This window comes from Balearica regulorum, chromosome 1 (assembly GCF_011004875.1).
Source record: "Balearica regulorum gibbericeps isolate bBalReg1 chromosome 1, bBalReg1.pri, whole genome shotgun sequence".
Taxonomy (NCBI): Eukaryota; Metazoa; Chordata; class Aves; order Gruiformes; family Gruidae; genus Balearica; species Balearica regulorum.
The window spans coordinates 142,852,163-142,876,702 of record NC_046184.1 but is presented as its reverse complement, the minus strand read 5'-3'; the positions used below and the strand labels follow the sequence as shown (position 1 = coordinate 142,876,702).

Here is a 24,540-nt window from a genome sequence, read left to right as displayed (position 1 = left end):
GTCAAAATAGAAATTAAGAACATATTTCTTCTATTAATCAAACTAAAAAAAAAAGCCCTATATAGTTGGCAGATTATCTCTGAATGAACTGAATCCATTAAAATTATCTTCGAATCATGGTAATGTTTTACGAGTCTCACTTCTTCCTAGCCTTGAACAGCTACTTTTTCCCTGCTGACTGGCTTTCCGATACTTTCTGCAGCCTGTGCATTATCACATCTCTTTTGTTATTGTAACATAAAGAAAATCACATATCACAAATTGAAATTAAATTGATGTCTGCATGAGAACACTATCCCATAGGATCTCCATGAGCTAAATCCATCCTATCTACTCTGAATGTCATGATCTTGCCTGAATGTCATGATCTTGCTTCTTGTAATACACAGTATTTTCTGACTTTTTTTTTTTCTTTCAACTAAACAGTAATCCATTCCAAGTAAGTTCTGGTGTTTTTTGGTTTGGGTTTTTTTTTTTGTTTGTTTGTTTGTTTGTTTGTTTTCAATTGGGGAAAGGAAAACATACAATCAGTTATTCTTGATATATTAATGATATAAACAATATAAGGAAAACACCATGTATAATCGAGAACCAGGGATGGATTGTGGTTGCTTGGACTGGTTTACAGGCTGAAGGGACCAGGCTAAAGAAGTAACAAGCCCTCTTCTAACAAAAAGAAAAGCTATAGAGTTTCATTTTCTGCAAGATGTAAGTTATTAAAAAAAGTTCTGTTTGCAGCTGTCTTATTGGAATCACCTGTCATTCTGCAAAATTAGTTTCAGTCGTGCAGTCTGCAAAGCAAAACTATGCTTTCACTGTCTGGCCTATATAGATCTTTCCTGGCACACACAATAGCGTATGGTTTAGTTTATTTATTTTATACAGTGTAGGAGCATTTAGCAGCTGCAAACAAGAACTCATGCCTTAATGTGCTACATGCTGTGTGCTTACTTTGATCAAGCTGCAAGTACAGGGATGCAGTTTCACAAAAGTACACGGTTGAAAAAGTGAAGAAACAGCAATGAATGATGAGAAAGACAGAGGACAGAGCAACAGTAAGTTCTGTGAAGAGTGGCAATATTGGCCTGAAAGGGGTGCCAGGCCAAGCCAGCTGATAATTCTGAGCACATCTATGCTGTTTAATAAAAGAGGCAGTGAGTGGGTACAGTCATACACTCCTACTTGTGGATTCTGATCACCTGCACTGTTCAATCCAAGCATCTCTTTCCAAGACACAGCTGCTGTAGGAGGTTAGATTAAAAAAGAGTAGATGCCAGTCAGTTGGTGTCACAACCTCAGATCTGGTTAAATAAGACCTTTTTATTTAATTGTGTGGTCATAGCCTGAGAGAAGTGTAACAGGTCAGTCCCTCAGAGAGGTGGTCAGCCCTCAGTGTTGGCTAACTGTAGATGGAAATGACCATTCTGACAAAAACTGTGATTTCTGACAGAGGATCTTGCTGAATAACTTGCTAGCCCTGTCACAAAATAACTGTTGATGAGACCTGGTAGGGTGAGGTCTCTACTGCAAGCTGTACTGCAGTAGAGAAATACTCAACTCTAAAAATACGCTAAATGCAGATCAAGGAAAAGCACAGCTACAGCAGCAAGAAGCTCAGCAGGAGCTTATTTCTTTTTTTTTTTCTTGATCTGATCAATTTGACATAGTGCTTCAAATGTCAGCTAAAAATATTCAGAAGTAGTGAGAATCAGTATCAAACAAATGATGTTAACAAATGTTGCCAGTCTTTCAGGAGCTTCTAGCTGAACTGTTGGAAGCCCAGAAAAGGGCACAAGAAAATAGGAATTGCTAAGAAGTCAGAGATATGTTCCTAATATATCATGCACATGACACAGAGCAAACATGTTCCAAGTAACGAGCACATCACATGATCACAACTGCAAAAAAACCTTTGAGCCACATCCATTGCTGATGAAATGCTGTTGTTGTCAGTGGAGCTATATCAAGGATGAAACTAAATGTTCAATATTCAGGGGAACTGGAAAAAGCACTTACTGAGATAAAGCTCTTGAAAAAACCTTAATGTTATCTGTATCAACTCTTCTATCTATGACTTACCATAATAAATACCTATTCATGAACTCCTTACTGGCTCAAAAGTCCTTCTCAAGTGACACCCCTTTGTGCCTAAGAACCCTAAACTTCCCGAAACAAACAGAAAAGTTTTACCTATATCAAAGTATCTACGGAGCTCTAATAATAAGTGAAAGATACTTGCTCTCACAGGCTAAGGGAACTCACCCCTAGATATCCCTATAGAAATTCTATGTACTTGGGAAGTTGGAGTATAGGTGAAAAGTTCCATTAAATCTGTCACACAGGCTATTGAATACCTCTTACATTTGGTTTTGTGTTAGGGCTAATCACAAACGTATTTTCTTCTAAACTTGCTTTATCTGAGAGCACGTCCTGATAAGAAGGAGATAAAATGCATGCACAGATTCTGCAGTACGCAAAACACCGTCAGGATTTGTGGCCTGGCTACAGGCAGATGTTTTGCACTTATGGAACTCTACCGTCAATAAAACACAAGTGCCTCCCAAATTTAGGCATCTCTTGAATACAGGTTCAAAGGCACCAGACTCTGTGGCTATGTGCCTACAAGAGCTCTCCAAAAAGGGTAGGTGCCCTGGGCATGGGTTTTGGTAAGGAAGATGCCCATCACAAGGCACAAAAGAACGATGCGATGATTCCCTAGTGTGTTCTGGAGGGGAGGAGAGAGCATGTGAAGCACACAAGAATGTTGTTGCAAGTCATTCTCAAGGATAAATAGCCTCTAGGGAAAATAGGGAGTACAGAAAATCTTCCCTCCAACTTTGGCTTTCCTTTTGCCAAATCCTTCTGGGGGTCTAATCCTGAATTCCTTGTTCAGGAAAGTCTGGGCCAGCCGAAGTGCCTCCTCTGAGTTACCCTTACTTGTGATGCTTTACTTTTTAAATAACCAGGTTAAGCTGCTGGAACCACAATGTAGCATTTCAACACGCTTTACCTCTCCCATTATTGTGTCTATTTGGATTTAGTTAACGCTCTGTTTATGTTTTCATCTTGTTCAGGGTAACTTTAAGTCCTTCCCCCACTGCAACCACAGTCTCTGTCTGTCTCTTGTGGTTTAACTTGAAAATGTCATAAATCAAGCGAGAAAGTAATCTGTATGAGGATTAGAATTAGATTCCCCTTACATTTGATGAGTTGCTGCCTTTCAATTTCAGGGTTCCAATGCAATTCACACCATGGAGTATGCATGGAGTCTCTGCAGGAAAAACTTTGCTGCAGGATGATTTTAAAACATCAGCCCTCAGCTAAGGTTTCATATACAAAATCTGTAAAAATACAGTTCTGTTACATAAATAACCCTGGCAGAAAGACATGATTTTACTTTTATGTTGGGGAGAGCTACATTTAAACTACAATAGACAAATGGACATACAGGTAGACTGAAACAAAAACTCAGTAAGGATTCTTCAAGTGAGAAGATCCAGTCTTATTACCATTTATATGAGTCCTCGAGCTTCTGACACAGAAAGAGAAATTTTAAGCTTTTCTGCTTGCCTCATTTCTGAAACATTTAGTAGATGGATGTATTTAATTTTATGTTAGGTACTAAAAGCACCTACATCCTCTGGAATAACTCTGCTAAATCCAGGTAGGATTTTTTTGCTCCTCTTTGTACTCACTGGCTCATGGCACTCTGCACAGAAAGCTCACTTGGAAATTCAGTAATGCCAGGTTTTCATCCGAGCTGTAACCGTAAGGAAAGGTGACAGCCACTTAGTGCCTTGTTGACAAGAAGGGTGATTCCTTTTCCTTCACTTGACAAAAGATGACAAATAAAACATTAAAGGGCATACTGAAAATCAAACAGTTAAAAATCAGAAGAGGACTGTGCTATTTCTGCCACGGAAGAGTAACAGTAGAGATGAGTCTACTTTCTTTGTAGGGGACTACTAAATAAAACTGATGTGTTTCCTCTCTTACATCTATTCTCTTCCTGTTGTCAATGTCAGGGGCACCTGTGAAAAAGACTGAAAAGCCTGTGAGCCGAATGAAAGCCAGAATTACCATTTTATAAAATTTTTTGTGATTTGTTTAGTAATTTGAGATGGAAAAATAAATCCCAAAACATATCTTATTTCATAAATTCTTTGATACTGTTACACTTTTGGAAAGACACCCTTCCAGCTGAAGAACGTAGGATGGCATGTTTCAGATAACAGGAAAAAATGCAATTTCAACTCAATTGCAAACATATTCAGAATAAAGAAAAATGAAAGCACAGGTTTTATCATAAGCACTTAGAGAAATCATATTAACAGCTTTTAATCAACACAAATATTGTTGAAGAATGTATTTTAGTTTTTTTCTCTGTATTGGGTTTGCGTGGCAAGGTTTTGGTAGCGGGGAGTGGTCTACAGGGATGGCTTCTGTGAGAAGCTGCCAGAAGCTTCCCCTGTGTCTGACAGAGCCAATGCCAGCCGGCTCCAAGACGGACCCGCCGCTGGCCAAGGCCGAGCCCATCAGTGCCTCTGTGATAACATATTTAAGAAGGAAAAATAACAAGTTAGAGAGAGCTTTTGCAGCCAGAGAGAGGAGTGAGAAGATGTAAGAACATCTGCAGACACCCAGGTCAGTGCAGAAGGAGGGGCAGGAGGTGCTCCAGGTGCCAGAGCAGAGATCCCCCTGCAGCCCATGGTGAAGACCATGGTGAAGCAGGCTGTCCCCCTGCAGCCCATGGAGGAAGGATGAGGGGGTGTAGAGATTCCACCTGCAGCCCGTGGAGGACCCCACGCCGGAGCAGGTGGAGGCACCTGAAGGAGGCTGTGACCCCATGGGAAGCCCGGGCTGGAACAGGCTCCTGGCAGGACCTGTGGATCCATGGAGAGAGGAGCCCACGCCAGAGCAGGTTTGCTGGCAGGACTTGTGACCCCGTGGGGGACCCACGCTGGAGCAGTCTGCTCCTGAAGGTCTGCACCCCGTGGGGGAAACCCATGCTGGAGCAGTTCGTGAAGGACTGTATCCCCTGGGAAGGGCTCACGTTGGAGAAGTTTATGAAGGACTGTCTCCTGTGAGAGGGACCCCACGCTGGAGCAGGGGCAGAGTGTGAGGAGTCCTCCCCCTGAGGATGAAGAAGCGGCAGAAACAACGTGTGATGAACTGACCGTAACCCCCATTCCCCGTCCCCCCGTGCTGCTGAGGGGGGAGGAGGTTGAAACCGAGAGTGAAGTTGAGCCCGGGAAGATGGGAGGGGTGGGGGGAGGTGTTTTAAGATTTGGGTTTATTTCTCATTCCTGTACTGTGTTTTGCTTGGTAATAAATAAGATGAATTCCCTCTCTAAGTTCGGTCTGTTTTGCTCATGACGATAATTAGTGAGTGATCTCTCCCTGTCCTTATCTCGACCCACAAGCTTTTCGTTATACTTTTTCTCCCCTGTCCAGTGAACGAGGGGAGTGATAGAGCAGCTTTGGTGGGCACCTGGCCCCCAGTCAGGGTCAACCCACCACATTCTCAAAAGATTGCAATTTTTGAAAAAGAATATTTTTTATTTTTTACTTGCTCAGTTTAATACTATTACAAAGTAGTAACAAGAACTAAAGGGTTAGGATAGTTCATGTCTACTTAAATGTAGCTAAAACTAGTGAAAACTTAGGGATCCTCAGTGTGCTGCCTGGAGATTCAACCCCTTCTGGACTGTCTGAATGGCTAGTGAGATGAAAGAATATTAGACAAGCACAGAAAACGGACATTTAATTTATATTGTAGACTGAGTACGAGGGGAAGGAGCCAGAAAGGCAAGGAGTCAGGAACCAGTCATCTTGAGCTGTGGAAAAAGTGACAAAAACTTTGGTGTTTAGATAGAATAAGGGGTTTTAATATGAGGAACAAGAAGAAAAAGTGCCCTGTTGTAACACGTCTCAGTTATTGTTCCTAAAGCATCATTGATGCAATTCAGAGAAACACTTCTGCAAATGTTCAAGTTCACCAAACTGAGGAATGTAAATGAGTGCATCTCTGATCGTGCGTTCCTAAAACTGAACGTGGGCTTTACCGAAAGAAGCTGCAGGTTTTGTCTGGATGGTTCTTTCTCACCCTTGCAATAAACGCTCATGCAAATTTTAGCTTTTAGGGTTACATCTCTACATCTCTAAAAGCTAAGGGTTTGGTTCACTCAGTCAAGATCTGAACCGAAGTCTTCTAAGGAAGTTCTTTGTATTGGGCCTTCCCTGTTCTTTTTGCTGATTTCTTTTTTGTTTCTGTTGTTTTGTTCTGAGTATCATTATGGCAAAGATCAGAAACTGCTGCTGAGCCTGTAGTTATATTATCACAAAGGCATTATTTCACATTAGGCTTTAGCTTATCTTCTTTTAAGAGTAAATATGTTTGTGAAATGAGACTTCTATGCTCTGTGCACTTGTGTGTATAAGTATTTCTGAGCAAACAAAACAAATCTGAAAACATCTAACTAGCTGCAATATTCCTAACCTTCTATGGTATTTAGCTTTAGAAAAATAAATCTGTCCTTTATTTCTTCTTTTTCACCAAAGATTATTCAGATAAAGGACACGAGAAAACCATACTTATGCCTTCAGTGCGAAAGATGGCATATTTTTTACAATGAAATAGTTACTATATTAATCAAAAACTCTTGCGGAAACAAACTTCAGTCTTTATCTTAGTACACCTAGTCAAAGTAACCCTGTGGTGGTTATAGTTCTGACCTCAAATAGTTAGGGCGAAGTAAAACAAGAGTGTCTGCTCTCCACAAGTATTTCACATTAGGAGGTAAAAAACTCCTCTATTTTTCAGTAAGAAAATGTAGAAGCATTACCAGCTTTAGTGTAGTGGAGGGGTGCATGCCTGTTGAGCTTGTTAGGTGAGAGGCAAAGAAACATCGCAAGGAAATACTGGACTGATTCTTCAGAACTAGTGAAGGAGTAAAATTAACCGTACATGGCTACCTTTATGTTTCCTGTGCCTGTCCTGGACTATGCAGTTTTGCTGATAGTTGAATTTTAGTTCACTTGAACCTTCACCTTTGCTAACCGTAAATTAGCAAAGTCAGGATTCTGTGCTGGTGTTAGCAACGTTCATCCTAATTTAGATAAGGTTTGCATAAATACAGCCAACTGTCATCTGTGTCAATAATCCTGTTCCGAGTGAAACTAGTCAATGTGGTCTTTAAAAAGTTCAGTAGTCTGCAGTAGTCAGGTTTACGGAAATAGGAAGGCTGTGGGCCAGTATTGACAAAAACCTCTCAGCATCTGAAGTGTGATTCTATGACTTTAAGTGCTACTTACACTATAAAATGAAGCAGTTTGCAGTTTTCTTTATTGGTGTGCAGTATAGTCAGCTTTTAAAAATTCTGTGAGCAAAACCTTAGGTCAGTTCAAACCCAACTTGTGTAACTCCATTGATAGATTTTCAAGGCTGGTTTAAATTTCAGTTAGAGTGAGCATAGAATCATAGAATCATAGAATGGTTTGGGTTGGAAGGGACCTCAAAGATCATCTAGTTCCAAACCCCCTGCTGCGGGCAGGGACACCCTCCACTAGACCACGTTGCCCAAAGCCCCATCCAACCTGGTCTTAAACACTTCCAGGGAGGGGGCATCCACAACCTCTCTGGGCAACCTGTTCCAGTGCCTCACCACTCTAACAGTAAAGAATTTCTTCCTAATATCTCATCTAAATCGACCCTCCTTCAGCTTAAACCCATTACCCCTTGTCCTGTCACTACACTCCCTGATAAACAGTCCCTTACCTAAACTGGATTTAAAGACGTTCCAGTTTATGGGCTAATAGCTAGAAAATAATATATATATTGGTCTTTTTTACATACTCAGACTTTGTAAGCTTAATTCTTGCAAGCCTGATATTTTTAAAAGGATTAGGAAAGCTAAAGCAACCCCTTTTAAGAATTCAACATAACAGCCCAGGAATTCATTCTACGGGACTTACAGTCCTCTGCAGTCACTGCCCATGTGCATGCTCTTATTTCCCAACAGCACAAGGTAACTTGCCTCTTGATGAAATAATGCTATCTTGCATGTATCATGGAGGAAGAGCATGCATGCAAGCAGTTACTGAAATATTGCTGATGCCTGGCAGGAAACCTTGACTTAATTCCACCACAGTTTTTGTCAGATGGTGCATGGCTGTGGACCAGCATCTCACAAAACTCCTTTTAACCACTCTGGTGGACATCCTGAGTAGCGTGACCTTATCCTGTGCCAGAGGGCCCTCCTGCAGGTAGCTTGCCCCTAAACTATTATTACATGATATTGAGTTATATCAAGATGATGAAGATTTATGTCTTTATAGAACTTTGACCATAGAAAGTGCCTGATCAAATCTAAATTTAAATAGCACATTAACCGATTTCCTTTATAACTTTAAATCTTTCAAATATTGTCTACGTCCAGAATTGACAGACAACAGCTTCCAGTCTGCAATTACTTCCTACTAGAAGTAATTGCCTCACATAGCTGTTGTGAAAGTTGGAGGAAAAAGTGTAGTCAAGCATTTCCCCTCTGACTTCAAATGCTGGGAAAAGAAGTAAAGGTTTGTTGGCACATGGTGTTTGTGATAGACAATATGACAGAATTCCAACAGAGAATCTCTCAATCGTCAGAAAACTGTATGGTCTTACATTGAATCTGTATGGTCTGATTGGAATTTTACAGCAAACATATATATATATTCTATTTGAAATCTGTACTTCCTATCTTTTCATCTATCTTTTTCTGTGAAACTCTTTTTGAACATTTCCTCTCCTTTTCAGTCCACAAAGGAATTGAGGTAGAGCTGCATGCATGTTTTTGAAGATTATCTTCAGAGATTAAAAAAAAAAAAGAAAAGAAAAGAAGAGAAAAATCTCGCACATTGCTTTTTCCTGCACTTGCACTAAGGATATGACAGTCTGTAGCTGTTGATCGATTTAACATATGATGGAATCCATAAACAGGAGAGTCAACCAAGTTTTGGAGGTGTTGGATAATTTGGCATGGTGTTTGGGAAATGTTTTGAGCAAAGAATGTAGGGTAATTCTAACATTCATGTAATGTGTTGGGGTCAGAAATAGTATTGTTAGGGGTGAATCAAAGAACTTGGCTGGGCATGCAGGCCATCTTCAGATAGGTCTTCTTCCACTACTTTCACTAGTTGGTCTCAGTATGTACAAAACTTCTTCCTACCTCCTAGATATCCCAAAAAGCCCATGCTGGATCCATAACAACTGGTGACTTGTAAATACAAGCTGAATTATTGTTCCTCTTGTTAACTAGGATCTATATGAATATGCAGCTCTTTTTTTCCAGAACAGTAGCATTAGGTAGCAGGATTTGGGTATAGCTGGCACTTTTCTTGCCTGGTCTTTGCTACAGCTGTGGATTTAGCATCCGTAGAAATCTTAGTATCTATTTTAGGGTGAGTTGGAAAGTGTGGATGCCACTGACTGTACTGGGCAGATCTCCAATGACTGTAACAGGCTCATATGTAGTAATTTCCATTGTAAATGCAGGTGTTTGAAGCTGAATTGATCCCATTTTAAACATCCTGTTGATTCAGATCCTGGTTTCCTGGAGGCCTGTAATTGCCTGGATTCTGTTAAAATCTGAACTAATCCACTAACAGATAATTGTCCCCTTTCACACTTGGAACGCTCAGCTGCCACTTTACAATGACCAGACCAGCTTCCGTGTGTAAATGAATTGGCACAGAATAGGACCAAATGCATGATTTTACCTGTACCCGTCTTCTTCCACCCATGTGTCCAAACCTGTGGTCAAATTTACATGATCGTAAAACTGTTTGTGTAGCAAAGATGCCACAGCTGGGATGCTGAATAAAAATTATTTTGTCTTCTGTTGGTCCTGCAGCTGTAATTGCTCAGCACATCTCATTTAGCCTTTATTGACAGCCCACCTACAGGACCGACTGCTCTGCTCTTCTCCCCAGATGCCTTCTGCAAGGTACTGGTGGTGAACTCCTGGCAGACTGGGCATTCTCCTGGCCCACATATCAGTTAGAAATGATTCTCACATCAGCACTACTGAGAACAGTCTTGGCTGAAAAATACGTGAGAGCAGGGGCTCTGTAGGAACTGAACTGACATGCACTTGGCAGGTTTCTCGCATACATGATTCTCTGGTCCTGAAAGGGCAAGAAGAGCTAGATGTAGAGAACAGCTTGCTTCCTGTCAAACTGTGCCTCTTACTTGAAAGCTTTGATACAAAAAATGGGCTACTGGAAGATCTTTTGTATGGCTGGAACTAATATGGTGCCCACTCGTTCCCCTGGGATCCCCTGACATTAGATGACCATGTGTATTTCAGCAGGGGAGGTGTGCCTGGGCTGACAAAGGCCAGCAGGCAGTGATGCATGCAATCCAAGGCAGTGGGAAACGTGAGCTCGGTGGTTGCCTCCTCGTTCCCTAGCGCTTTGGACAATGCCTCTCAGCGTTGCCTGAAGGGAGCAGTGCTTGGGGGTCTCCTCGGGTGATCATAAGAAATCTTGCACTGTCACAACTCTTTCCTTTGCACAGTTTCTCTTACTGCTTATTGCCACAGCTCAGAGTGTGAACCCTGAATTGTATCTGTACTACTGAGCTATATATAACTGTATATGTATATGTACTGTTTCCCATTATATGGTCTTACAAGTGCTTGTGATTCTCTGCTAGAGAAAGTTTCTTCATTTTTTCAGTGTTACCATCAGCAGTCAATAGTATTCAAGCTACAATCATGGGCTACCCTGGCTGATTCTACCTTTTAATTATGGTCATATCATGATCAGGGCATGTGTTACTAGCACCTGCATCTATCTTGAGAGGAGCAACTTGGGGCACTTGCGGTACCGCTATGGAGCCCAGATGGCATGACCAGGATTCATTTATCTCGGGACCAGTCCTGCAGGTCTGGTAAGCATGCATCTCCCAGTGAAGTCTGAGGCAGCTCTGTGTGCTGTGTGCACACCACCTCAGAGCTCTTTGCTCAGTAGACAGAAGCCAGCTCACCCTGTCCGAGCTCATGCAAACTCATGTCGTTCACATGCTGAAAGAACTGAAAGTTGGCTTGTCTGCAAAAGCTCATGGCTTATGTTGAGCATCGGTAACTGCAGCTGCACTGCCTGTGGCTGGCACAGGGCACATTATAAAGTCACAAGTCCCTGAGCAGTGCTGAGCAGATGTACCCAAAGGGACAGGGCACAGGTAACAGAAACCTCAGAAATAGCTACAGGAGCAGATACACTTTGTGACCTAGTTTTAAAAGCAGCATTATATAGGCACACTAAGGAAAAAGAAAGAGCCAACATAATTATTTTTTTTTCCCTGATTTGCCACTTAAGATTTTTTTCCTGACTTCTCTTCAGTTTGGCAATTTGATACCAGTTAAAGGTATGACTGGTAACATACAAGAAATGGAGAATGGGAAGAAAGAAAGTTTTCTAACAAAAGCTTCACTTTTTGCTAAGTTTCTTTGTGACTACTCGAGCTATCACGCTAATACAAAGAGATACATCAGGAACAGCACACTGAAATCACATCTGCTATTGTTTCATTCTTCTGAAAGTCCTCGAGGGCAGGTGAAACAGCAGGTCGAAGCTCAGCTCTTCAGCTGAACCAGATTGCAAGTGCTCTCATATTCAGGCTTTGGTCTTCCTCTCAAATCCTCACTGCACTTAGGCAACTTAAATGCATAAATAAGACAAAAATTGGATTCTATCCTTGTCTAACATACTCCTCCTGCATTGAGAAGTATATATGTGCCCTAATTATAGTCAAAATATATGGTGGTATATTATTACATGAATGTTACCTATGAAATAATCACAGGCAGAAGTCAAACATGTTCTACAGGTGGTTTTGTTGGGGGAGCTAGTCTCTGCTCTTATCAACAGACAGTACATTCCGACAGCTTGTTATTGGCTTTACTTGAGTTCCTCTTTATGGCTAACATCTGGATCATTGCTGCTCTGCAAATCCTTACTGGAGTCTTGCCACCTTGAGAAAAAATTATGTGCTTTGAAGGGTTATTATTTATTCACCTGTGTACTGAAAAATTTTATGACCTTGGCATTTAGCTCCAACTTAATAGGGCTAATTCTGGGTACTCCATTTGTAAACAGTCTGTATCTCACAATCTCTTCTACTACATGTATCTGTGGTCTGCTATTTTTAAGTGTATGGGCAAGCAAACACATTCTTGCAATGTAAGTGAAGGTGTGAATCCATACCTCATCAGCCACTCTATGTATTTGATCTCACTCCCACAGAAAAAGGAGGTTGCTTACCCCTCTGGGATAAAGTTTTGCAAAACAGCTCCAGGTTACTATGCGAGAAGGTGTATTCATTATTGTACTATAGGACATACTATCCTACAGCCAATATACTACCACTTATGCCCTACTTTGTCTCTGCCATGAGTTGTCTACTTGCCCACATACTTAAGGTAAATAAACACAGCTGAGATATTATGGTGACTTCATGCAAGCAGCACAGGCCGGTATGAGGTGAGAGCAGCCTTAGTGCGATTCTGGTGCAGGCAGCGCCTCGGGACAGGGTAAGTAAAGGAGAGGTGGGAAGCCCTCATGATGACAGGTAGGTATTCTTATTTATCCAAATTATAAAATGAATATGATGTATGAGTTATTATTATCATAATATACGGGTATAATATTATATATTAAACATCATTTATATGATATATTTATGCTATAAATATTTTTTCACTAGTACCACAAACTGAAATACCTATAAACCCCATAATCAACATCCCAGGTGCTAGAATGTCTTTTTTATCGGATGATGCTTTAGCCTGTGTTACTGATTCATTATATGTGTGTGTGTACATATATATGTGCACAATATTATATATCTTATATGATATTATATTGTATGATCATATGTAATATTATTTTCTTGTTTCATAGTATAGCTACAATTGATAACATTCTTCTGTTTTTAAACTTTTTTTCATGACTACAAGTAAAATTTCAGCTATTTGGATATTAAATGTTAGCAGGATAAACCTTTAAATGAAACGAGAGCAATCCTACAGTAGAGGAGCTGGAAGTCCTAATGTAAAAAGTGCTCAGACTAAATTTGAAGTTTGAGTTTCACTAGGTCTGAAACACTCTAGAGAAAAATGTTGTCTCCAGAGTTTAAAGAGAATTTCCTTTTAAGGTGACACCTAAAATTCAACCCCTTGGAAAAGTATATTAAGTCTGTGAAATGCAATGACAAGGAAAAATACACAGAACTGCATTAGTTTTTTTTAAATTCGTTTAGCTTAACCCCTAGACTGGAAAACATAGAACTTTTCAAGTTTTATCACAAAACAAATCTGCATATTTTAAATGCAAGGTTTAGGTGATTCCAAGCATAGCAATATACATATGATCTGATGTGACTTGGTCTTCAGTGAGGTGCCACACACTGTGGCAGTTAATATATTGCCCTTAATTAATCATCTCCTGGCACTGATCAAACTATTGAGGTTTAGCTGAGATTGAACTGAGGCTGGGGTCTAACCTCAAGTGAAATATATGGCTTTGTCAGAGCAAGAACGAGGCCCCTGGGTGGCATGGGCTCTCGAAATGAGTCTACAGGACAGAGGAGAATGTGACTGTGGTGACAATTCAGGTATGGGAAAAGAAAATGCAATATTATTACCCTCTGGCGCTTGAAAATGACAAAACAAACACTTCCCTTCACCCAAGTAGTTTAAAAGGAAAATAAACTCCTCCTGCTCTGCTAAAACCTATTAACACAATAAAATGAATGCAATAATCAGGCAGAAAAGAAACGTGCTGAAGAAACTTGCAGGCATACCATAAAGGAGCAGTCCCACCATGGACACGCAGTCCTTGCCTTTCTGAGGAGAATGGACATTTACTGAGGAACGGCAAGCTGGAGAAAAAGCTCCTACAGATGGGAGGTCCTTCAGTGGCACAGATTAAAATACCACCTGATGAAAAAGGAGAGAAATTGTAGCCCTTGGGGTACCAATTATGGGCTTTATAGATATTTCAGTTTGCGTGAAAACTGCCTGTTGGAGATGAAGACTGTGAAACTCATGGGTTTATGTAAAGACAAACTCTAAGGTAGTGTTGAGGACTGGTATGATTATGCTCTGATAAGATACTAATAACAATAGAGCTGTAGGAGATCTTTGGAGGTAAAATTTGAATTGTTAGGACCTCTAGAGACCTCTAAGTGATGTACTCTGAAATATTACTGCATTCCTGCAGCTTCAGTGTGTAACTGAAAATACATGCATAGGAAAGTGATATAAATGTACTAAGAATAAAGGAAATGTTTGGTGTGGATGGCGCCTATTCAGGAAAATATGGTTCAACCGATACCAAAACAGGGCAAGGCTTCTGTTACTAAAAGTTAAGGGTATAGTTTTTAAACTAAAGACTAGAGAAAGTCAATTGGCACAGAAAAGCATAGTTCAGGATGACACATACTTAGGGGTGGGAATGTTATTAAATCCTCTGTATTCTTAGAAAAAAAGGACAGGAAAAGATATTAATAAAGTCCAGGAAAGGAACCGGACAAACAGTTTCTACGTGTGAAGTGTATGAAAAGCAGATCATGTAAAACAGCCACGAAAAACCCCAGATATTTGTGTGTCTACAGATACATAAAAAGTGTAAAGATGCTGAGGCCGATTGCCCCAGTTTTCAGCTGGGAATCTGACCTAATTTAGGCATCTGAGAAGTCTGATGATAGAAGGTAACTGTTGGAAACGGTATCGCCAGGGCACATGCTGATATAGCCCTGCCAAAATAGACCATGTCACTGAAGGATTGGTACTATTGTATTACAGGAAGCTTTGTGTCACATCCAGTAAGTAATTCAGCTGCATCAACAAATGAGACAGAATTTCCACGGACTGAAGGCTGTAACTGCAGGACTGTATCATCAAGCACAGAACGAGGATGGTAAATGTGGCAGTGATGTGCTTGGGATAGAGAAACGGCTGTGAGAGCAAACGATATGGAAATAACAAAACCCTTCAACTAGCCCTAAACAAACTGGGCAAATGCGCCGAGGTGCGACACATGTGTTCACGCACCGCAGTGTGACTTCTCGTGGAAGCCACCCACTCAAGATGCAGATGGGAGCTTCTCGCAAGAGGAAGAGCAGCTCTTGACTCAGGCCTCTGTCATCCTGAGCCTCCACAGCATCAGGAGCACTGACCTGGAGTCTCCTGCTCCTGCATCAGAACACCCAAGAGCTTTGGCCTGTAGCCTATCATGAATAAATTTCTACAACTTCAGCTGCTTAATTAAAAAATAATATTCTACGTCTGTGTGTGAGATTTGACCCTACCTGTGTTTAGTGGATAGGCTAAGGAGACAAAGCTTCTCCTTTGCTTTTTTTTTCTGGATCCTTAAAGTGCTCAGCTGGAAGATACACCAGGTTGTCCCAGCCATTGCTTTGGGCCACTGACACAAGCAGCGCTGGATAATGGCAAAGCCCAGCAGAGAGGGGAGCCTTCTGGTGAACCTACAGAGCTGCTACACAGGTACAGAATTAGGTCTTGGAGAAATACCAAAGAAAATTCTAACATCACTGAAGAATCCCTTTTCTTCTTAAAAAACACCATCTTGGGAGCCGGTGGGGAGAAGTCAGATAGTGCAAACCAAAACTGCATGAGAGAGCCTTCCTGTGAGCTAACAGTGCAGAGAAGCACATTCCAGTGAGCAAAAACATTCGCTGGAGCTGATTAATCTATTAGCATCAATATAACATAAAAATAGAACTTGTTGGCCCCAAAGAAATGCATGGAAATATCTAATGAGAAATGAGACTTGGTAGAAAACGGCAAGCTTGAAACCTGGGGTCTCGTGAGGGCTTCCCTATTGAAAAGTTTTGGTTCCCTTTTTCGCTCTCTTGTAGCGCCATAGATCTCAAAGGAGAATTGCTGCTGGAAGCTCCTTCACTGGCAGGCACCTGATGCTTTGGCAGTGACTGAAATGCAATCACAGCCCCCCCCCAGCAGCCAGCTTCTCTTCTGAAATCCAAAGGATGCTCCTCAACTTCCTGGGAGTAGAGACACAACGGTGCTTTTGAAAACACAACCTGCCCCCCTGCCTGCTGTGAAGGAAGATCAGCACCAACTACTTTCTCACTTCTCCTGAGAATAGTGGAGGTCTGTTAATTGTTGCTACTGCTTAGTTCCCGGCTCTGTTTCGTGCTTGCTCATGGGAAGTTGAGGGGCTTGGGGCCATCTCAGGGTTTTCCCCCAGACCTGCCAAACCTATGCCCTCCACAGCCCTGCTGAAGTCCCTGGGGCTGGGGCACAGTTTCAGCACGTGTGCATGGCAGCAAGCCTGCCTCTCTGTGTGGCATCAGCCCGGCGTCGCAGAGGCCCGGCAGGGTGTGCGAGATGGAGTCACCCATGCCTGGGACAGTCACTTTGCATTACAGCCTGCGGGGGGGTTTAATGTGGTTTGGCAAGCAAGTGATGGGAAAAGCCAGTGATTTGAAACTGAAGGAAACAGGTCTAAGTCATTTTTTTATTTTAACATCTCAGCAAGTCTTATATAAAAACATAAAGGCAATGTAAATTCCAGGAGGGAAGCTTTAGTATCCTTTCTTTTTCTGTGTGCATTTCTCTGTCTTGTGCTCTGCCTCATTGTTGTACACGTATACAGAGAGGGTGAGAGGAAGAAAAGAAAAGGAAAGCAGAGTTTCAAGCTTTAAAATAAATCCGTTTTCTTGAACATTGGAGTTAAGTAAAGGTTGTACATTACATTTTCATAAAAGAGCCTGTAAAGGCAAAATAAATTCTTACAGCCACTTCTAGCACCCTCCAGCCAACCATGCAGGTGAGCAAAGCCATAGTGTTCTAATATCTCAGAAACCAAAGATAAGAGTGCAGTGATAAAAGAAATTTCATCACATGATATGGGGAAAGTTTTGTACAAGTTAGGACTAGCTGCTCAGTGCAGGTTCCCCTTTCAATTCTCTGAAACTCTTTAAAAACATTACACACACACAAAAAAAACAAATTTCAAAAGCGGTTTCCTCAGTTCAAACCTCCCACCACTCCCACACCATCTCTATAGATGTTACCTCTAAGATGTACTATAAACTACACATAAAAGTTACTTGTGTTTGCATTGCGTAAACTGACAGTTTTTAGAGCATTCTGTTGCATTGTTATAAACTACCCTAAAAAGGCTTATTTAGTTTTGTTTACCTGTTTCTTTCATGTAAAAGACATGATTCTTTTCTTTTTTTTTCCCGAAGGCTAGTAGAAAGAGAAGCCACCTAGCAATTCATCAGCTAAAACCTATCCTTCCTTTTCAAAGGTTGTACAATCACAACAGGAAATATTTTGAAATGGTCACACTAATCACAAGACAGACTACTTTTTAGGCTGAACATGTGTTTATACTAGTCTCCTACTTTTAGGTCACATCACATGCCAACTCCTTCCCATTACCATTTGTATTTTAATTGCAAATGAAATAATAACTTTTGCAGTCTTCAAGACTAACAGAATTGTATTTCATTCTTGCTTTGGCCTTATTTGCTATACTCAAATTCATAATCTGACAGAAGAAAAGAGTGAGAACTATCTAGTTTACATTTAATTAAATGTCTAGCTTTTATTTGACTCATAGTTATTGCCCTTTTTTTCTTGTTTCTTTAAGCACCTGCAGCAAAATATTTGGGAAAGATGCTAATTTTGGCCAAAGTCCTCACAAGGAATTAGGCATCCAAATATTTTTGAGGAATCAGTCCTTAGCAGTAGCATTCCTGACTAGTTTCCATGCACCTTTCTGCAAAAGCAAAAGCGAGCTTGTCTCCTGCTGCCAAAACTGTGAATGAAAAAGTACCAACGATACTTTGATCAGGAGATCAGTATGTCAGTGACCTTTCAGCAATGGCACGATAACTAAACCACTATGACTTTCTAGATTAGAGTAAGGATCCACCTTATTGAACATTCCTGTGTAAAAGGATGGCTCTGGTACTCCAAGAGCACTTCCAAAGTGCTGGGATGAAGTGGGCTGAGGACAACCACCATGATGAGCTTCCTCATTATCCCTCCTGCAGAAAGCCACATCAATAAGGAGATTAAAATGTTATCGACTTCTCTGTATCTTTTTGTGAAAAAGCCTCCTTGCAATAACAAGAGAAAGATGATTAAGAAGCAGGATTCTTCTGAGAGTTTACAAGACTGTAGGCGCGTAGTTGAGGATGATAATCAGATCATCGTCAATTCTAGTGCTCTCTTTCACTTGCTCAATGCCTTTTAAACAGTCACTTTCCTACTCTGATTTAAATTATTTTTTTTATAATAGTAGTATATTTGCATTGCTTAGTTACCTCGCTGATGATGGTTTAAGAAATATTACTGTCTTGCTTTGTAAATGCTCCAAGTGTTATAAGGAGAACAAGTAGCTTTTGAAATTGCCAGCACAGCACCTGCTTTTATTTAACTGAAGAAGCAATCTGTAAAACACATACTTGTATGCTTACTCTAAGATGAAAACTGTTGCTGCAGTACACTATCCATTGACTTAGAAGATTTTCTGTTCTTTTCTGGAATGCTTCAAGAAGTTAGATATATTCTGTATTCAGTTTTACAGAAAGTATTAATCTGATTAATTAACATTAATTTATTGGAATCAGTGGACTTCTTCTCATGGCTTGTAACTGTGTTTTTCCCAGACAAGGCATCAAGATCTCTTATGCTATAATCTCTGAAAACTTTTCAATGACTTCTTAAAACAATGCAGTAAGCTTGATGAAATCATTAAAAAGTTATGACAGAAAGCTCTTGAATGAGTGAGGTTTTGAGCCACCTTTTTGAATGTCCACTTCAAGCCATATTCAAGGGATTGCATTTGTCAAAATGTGTTCAGATATTTTTCTTTTTAAATTGAGCATTTCCTTGTACCTTAAATTGTGATACCCAGATAATAAGACTTCCCAAATCAATTATCAAAATAGAAAATTCTTTCTTTACAGGTAGTGGGTTTGTTCTGCCCAAATTATAATAATGCAATGATATCCTAAGTGGATAAATCTCCACAAACTGCAAGGTTCAATAGGATTTTCTAGTTCTCAAATGACTGAATACCGCATATTACAAAAGACAGGGTATGACTTTGTACATTGGATTTCTGATATCTTGTTTTTGTCACTTGTTGAGCTCAAGAAAGCCACAGTTCAGCTGAAAATGAGTTAAAAGAATTTCTTTAGAAAGTAGGTGTAAAAGGAGATTGTGGTTAGTTTTTCTCAAATGGCAAAAGAAGAGAGATACACAGGAAAGCAACAAGTACCTAGAGGCCGTTAATACAGAATGCAAATCCACAGAGAGCACCTAGAGCACCCAGAGCACCCACCATCCACACCTCCTCTACTCCAGGCTGTAGAAACATAAGTAATAGAGGCCCCTACCTGCCCAGGAGTCTCCACACCCCCAGTTGAGATGTCCCATACCTCATCGGCTCACAATTAGGCAATTTAGAATGAGATCCAGAAAACCAGGACACCGAGCAGCAAGCAAGCTAAACAACAGGAAACGCCTTGGTCCCTGAGAAAGCTGCAGCTTTCGGCACTTTGCTGAGGGTTTCAGTGAGACATCTAGCTACAACCATGTATTACAACTGAAGTTTCTCCTGGAGCAAGATGCTTGCATCGGTCTTACCTCACAAAAAATGGAAGGATCCAAACCAGCCACAACAGTAGTGTTCACATTTCCCAAATATCATTCAATGGGCATGTGGAAGGTAAGAATTCATTTCTGTCTTTAAGAGTGATGAGATTTGAATCTACACCTCCCACCAAGAAATAAGATTTAGTCACTTCATATAAAACATATAAATTACATTGAAATAAGAACTGCAGTTTTAATGTCTTGTCCTCTCAGGTAATGAACAAAACAATATAGTCTTTTTTTCTCACCCATGGAGAGAAACTTTATGTCCCAGTTGCACCATGCAAACTGGAACAACTTCAAGTGCAAGAGTAAAAATAAGTTGTAGATTAACTTTAACACAGTGGTTAATGCATTTCTGCAAGAATGGTTGGTTCCGATCAGATCAGGTAAACATCCCTAGTCTGTAGAGAGTGCTCTAGGCATCCACAGGATTAAAGGGCACATGCCATTGCCCCCTTTTTCTTCTGGCTGTATCCCATGCAGGAGCTAGTCTAGTAAGTCTCTAATAAGTGCTTTGACTATTTATGGCATACTGGGTCCTCAGAATGATACAGCGCAAGGAACAGTCTTTCCCCACTACACAGCTGCAGATCATTTCAGGCCTTCAGCCTGAGCTGGGTATTAGGATATACGTGCTTCTGAGCACCTGGTGACTCGGTTTCATAATTTTGATAATGGGCACCCTTAGCAAAAGCTGAACAGTTGAAGACCTCAGTCTTGAGTTTTAGCGCTTAAAGTGAAAACAAGAGAGTATTTAGGCTCCTAAAGCCTTTTTTCAATGCTAGCAGTAAGCTCAGATATTGGAAATTCCACCTGTGAAGAAATCTTGTCTCCTTTAGTGTGAGGTCAAGTGTTAGGTCAGGCATATGAACATGCAGAAGACTGATGTTGGACATATAATGTGAGCCACTGTGCTGGGTTTGTGTGGCAAGGTTTTTGGTAGCGGGGGGACACAGGGGTGGCTTCTGTGAGAAGCTGCTAGTAGCTTCCCTCATGTCTGACAGAGCCAATACCAGCTGGCTCCAAGACAGATCCACCACTGGCCAAGGCCGAGCTCATCAGCAACGGTGGAAGCGCCTCTGAGATGCACCTGAAGGAGGCTGTGGCCCTGTGGGAAACCCATGCTGGAGCAAGCTCCTGGCAGGACCTGTGGACCATGGAGAAAGGAGCTCATGCCAGAGCAGGTTTGCTGGCAGGACTTGTGACCCCGTGGGGGACCCACGCTGGAGCAGTCTGCCCCTGAAGGTCTGCACCCCGTGGGAGACACCCACGCTGGAGGAGTTTGTAAAGAACTGCAGCCCGTGGAAAGGACTCACCTTAGAGAAGTTCATGAAGGACTGTCTCCCGTGAGAGGGACCCCACGCTGGAGCAGGGGCAGAGTGTGAGGAGTCCTCCCGCTGAGGAGGAAGGAGCGGCAGAAACAACGTGTGATGAACTGACTGCAACCCCCATTCCCCGTCCCCCTGTGCTGCTGGGGGGAGGAGGCAGAGAATTTGGGAGTGAAGTTGAGCCCAGGAAGATGGGAGGGGTGGGGGGAGGTGTTTTAAGATTTGGTTTTATTTCTCATTATCCTATCTGATTTGATTGGTAAAAAATTAAATTAATTTTCCCCAAGTCATGTCTGTTTTGCCCGTGATGATAATTGGTGAGTGACCTTCCCGTCCTTATCTCGACCTACAAGCCTTTCGTTATATTTTCCCTCCCCTGTCCAGTTGAGGAGGGGAGTGATAGAGCAGCTTTGGTGGGCACCAGGGGTCAACCCACCGCAGCCACAAATGCACAAATTCAAGGGGATTATGCCCCTTTGGCAGAAGAATCTCCTTGGCTTGTGCAGCTAAATCATCCCTTGGTGAGCGTAGTCTCACCCTGGATGGTTTGCCTGCACTATCTATTGTAAACCTCAGTGGCAGTCAAGTAAAGGTACTTGCCTTTCCTGCTTTTGTAGCAGTCCCAATGGTTTTTCTCTAGGTCAAAAATCCTGGCAGGTATTCCATATTGTACTGCCACTCAATCAGCTAACCAGTCCTCCCAGATCATGGTATGTCCACAGACATTTTAACTTTTCCTTTGCCAAAGTCCTTGAGAACAGATATCCTGTCCATATATCCTGCCCCAGCAGACTAGGAGAGGCATTCAGCAGAGAAAAGCTTCCTGGCTCACCTCTGCATATTTGCAGCATTCTCCCAGACAGAGTAGACTGGATATAAAGGACTTGTGAGGGTGGACGAGGGTGAGTCTGGCAGGTGGGTATGGTGCCTTCACTGCACATCACCAGGCCGAGCACTCGTGTTTCTTTCCCTCCTGACGGGCAGGAGTGAAGTAGGGCTGTTACTTCTTGCATAAACATGCCTGATTTCCTGGGTTGTTTAGAGAAGGATGATGATCCTCATCTCACAGGGCTATAGGTATCTACTTGCTCTACCTCTCTTGCTGAGGTCCTTTATGTATTACCCCCTCCCCGCCCCTGTCAGGCTGGGATGGGACAAGTACAATATAAAGATCCTATACTTACACTGACTACACTTACCTACTGCAGTTACTACATTTACTATTGATAAGAGAGCCAATTACACAGGGAGATACCTAGGAAGCTGTTTTCCCTCCTTTAAGGCCAGAGAAAAGGGCTTCAATAAAAATGAAAGTTGGCCTCATGGAGTTACAACATGGGGCAGGTTGGCCTCACAGCGGAAACTCTTTTCAACAGAATGCTTTTTAACAGAATTAAGGTCACAAGACATACATGAAGTAGTTAACAAACACCTTGCCCCAGCATGAGATCTCAGCTATCTCTTGTGACATCCTGTCATTGCTGGTATGACAATTCCTATCAGTGGGTACGTGTCACTGTGAAGGACTGAGTTTGAGGAAAGCAACAGATGATCAGGACATTTTTTAGTGTTGTGTGGTAGCAGATAGCAAGCAATCCTGAAACTTCAATGTGATGTGTGATGTAGGGTCCTCAAAATAAAACACTATTAGAAGGATGAATGAGATGATAAGATTCTCAGTGGTAAAAGCCTGACAAAACTCCACTCCTAACAAAATGCTGTCACCTCTTCAACCACATCTTTCTTTTCTGATAAAAAGCTACCTGAATATTTGCATGGCTTTCATACTCCCCGTTAAAATCATAGAATCACAGAATCATTTAGGATGGAAAAGACCTTTAAGATCATCAAGTCCAACCATTAACCAAACACTGCCAAGTCCACCACTAAACCATGTCGTGTCCCTAAGCGCCACATCTATGCGTCTTTTAAATATCCCCAGGGATGGTGACTCAACCACTTCCCTGGGCAGCTTCTTCCAACGCTTGACAACCTTTTTGGTGAAGAAATTTTTCCTAATATCCGGTCTAAACCTCCCCTGGTGCAACTTGAGGCCATTTCCTCTTGTCCTATCACTTGTTACTTGGGAGAAGTCTCCCCTCAGCCTCCTTTTCCCCAGGCTAAACAACCCCAGTTCCCTCAGCTGCTCCTCACCAGACCTGTGCTCCAGACCCTGCACCAGCTTCGTTGCCCTTCTCTGGACACACTCCAGCACCTCAATGTCTTTCTTGTAGTGAGGGGCCCAAAACTGAACACAGCACTCGAGGTGCGGCCTCACTGGCACAGAGTACAGCGGGACGATCCCTTCCCTAATCCTGCTGGCCACACCATTTCTGATACAAGCCAGGATGCTGTTGGCCACCTGGGCACACTGCTGGCTCATATTCAGCCGGTTGTCGACCAACACCTCCAAGGCCTTTTCCTCCAGGCAGCTTTCCAGCCACTCTTCCCCAAGCCTGTAGCGCTGCATGGGGTTGTTGTGACCCAAGTGCAGGACCCAGCACTGAGCCTTGTTCAATCTCATACCGTTGGCCTTGGACCATCCATCTCCAGTCTTCCTACCCTCAAGCAGATCAACACTCCCGCCCAACTTGGTGTCATCTGCAAACTGACTGAGGGTGCACTCGATCTCCTCACCCAGATCATTGATAAAGATATTAAAGAGAACTGGCCTCAGTACTGAGCCCTGGGGAACACCTCTTGTGACCAGCCGCCAGCTGCATGTAGCTCCATTCACCACAAGTCTTTGGGCCTGGCCATCCAGACAGTTTTTTACCCACTGAAGAGTACACCCATTGGTTGGGAAAATGCATAGATCAACTTATTTATAGACTGTAAACAAAGAAGAAAAGCAAGAGTGTCTAACAGACTGTATCTTAAAGAGTTAAGAGGAAGGGAGGAGAAATAAGGAAGTAGTGGTTAAAACAATCTTCTTTTAAGCATACAAAAAGTTAAAAAAGTCTTGATGGCATTTTAAACATAGTGTATAAACAACATAGAAGAGCCCCTAACTAGTTGGCTGGTTGTTGTTTTTTGGTTTTGGTTTTTTTTTTACTTCTAGGGGGTGGGGGCGTTCAGAACTGGTAGAAACTATAATGGGAGCTTCAGAAATGGAAACTCTGCACTTTTAGCCAAAGAACAAGTGCAGGTTTCTCACCCACCCAGACTGAAACATGAAGTGAAGGGACTATTTCTAATAATGAGGAGAGAGACATCTTTTCTGCCCTTACAGAAGAAAGTAAAAGAGCACAATGGCACTGGGCTGCAGAAATGGAAGGTGACGGCCAGGACTCTCTGCACCACCGTGGGGATAACATGCACCGAGATGCTGGGCCAGGCAATCCTTTCTATGAGCCGGTCAATAAAAGCTGTTCACAAAAACAGCGTAGGCTGCTTGGACTTCAAAGTGAAAGACTCTGGTTTTTCAGAATACCTTCTTACCTGAGAAATTATGTTTGTGGCCTTATCTGTAGGGGAAGAATCTGATGTGGGAGAATCCAGAAGGG

The 24,540-nt window shown here is 41.9% G+C and overlaps 1 protein-coding gene across 6 annotated transcripts in view; it reads right to left on the bottom strand.

The window, feature by feature from the left end:
* The window catches only part of P2RY8 (P2Y receptor family member 8), a 62,058-nt gene that overhangs the window by 4,700 nt on the left and 32,818 nt on the right, over positions 1-24,540 (bottom strand). Inside the window, exon 3 of one of the 6 annotated variants that reach the window (XM_075736848.1) lies at positions 3,201-3,825. The exons of the other annotated variants lie outside the window; for them this stretch is intronic. The gene's annotated coding sequence lies outside the window, so the exon portion shown is untranslated. The remainder of the gene's footprint in view (positions 1-3,200; positions 3,826-24,540) is intronic. 6 annotated transcript variants of the gene reach the window in all.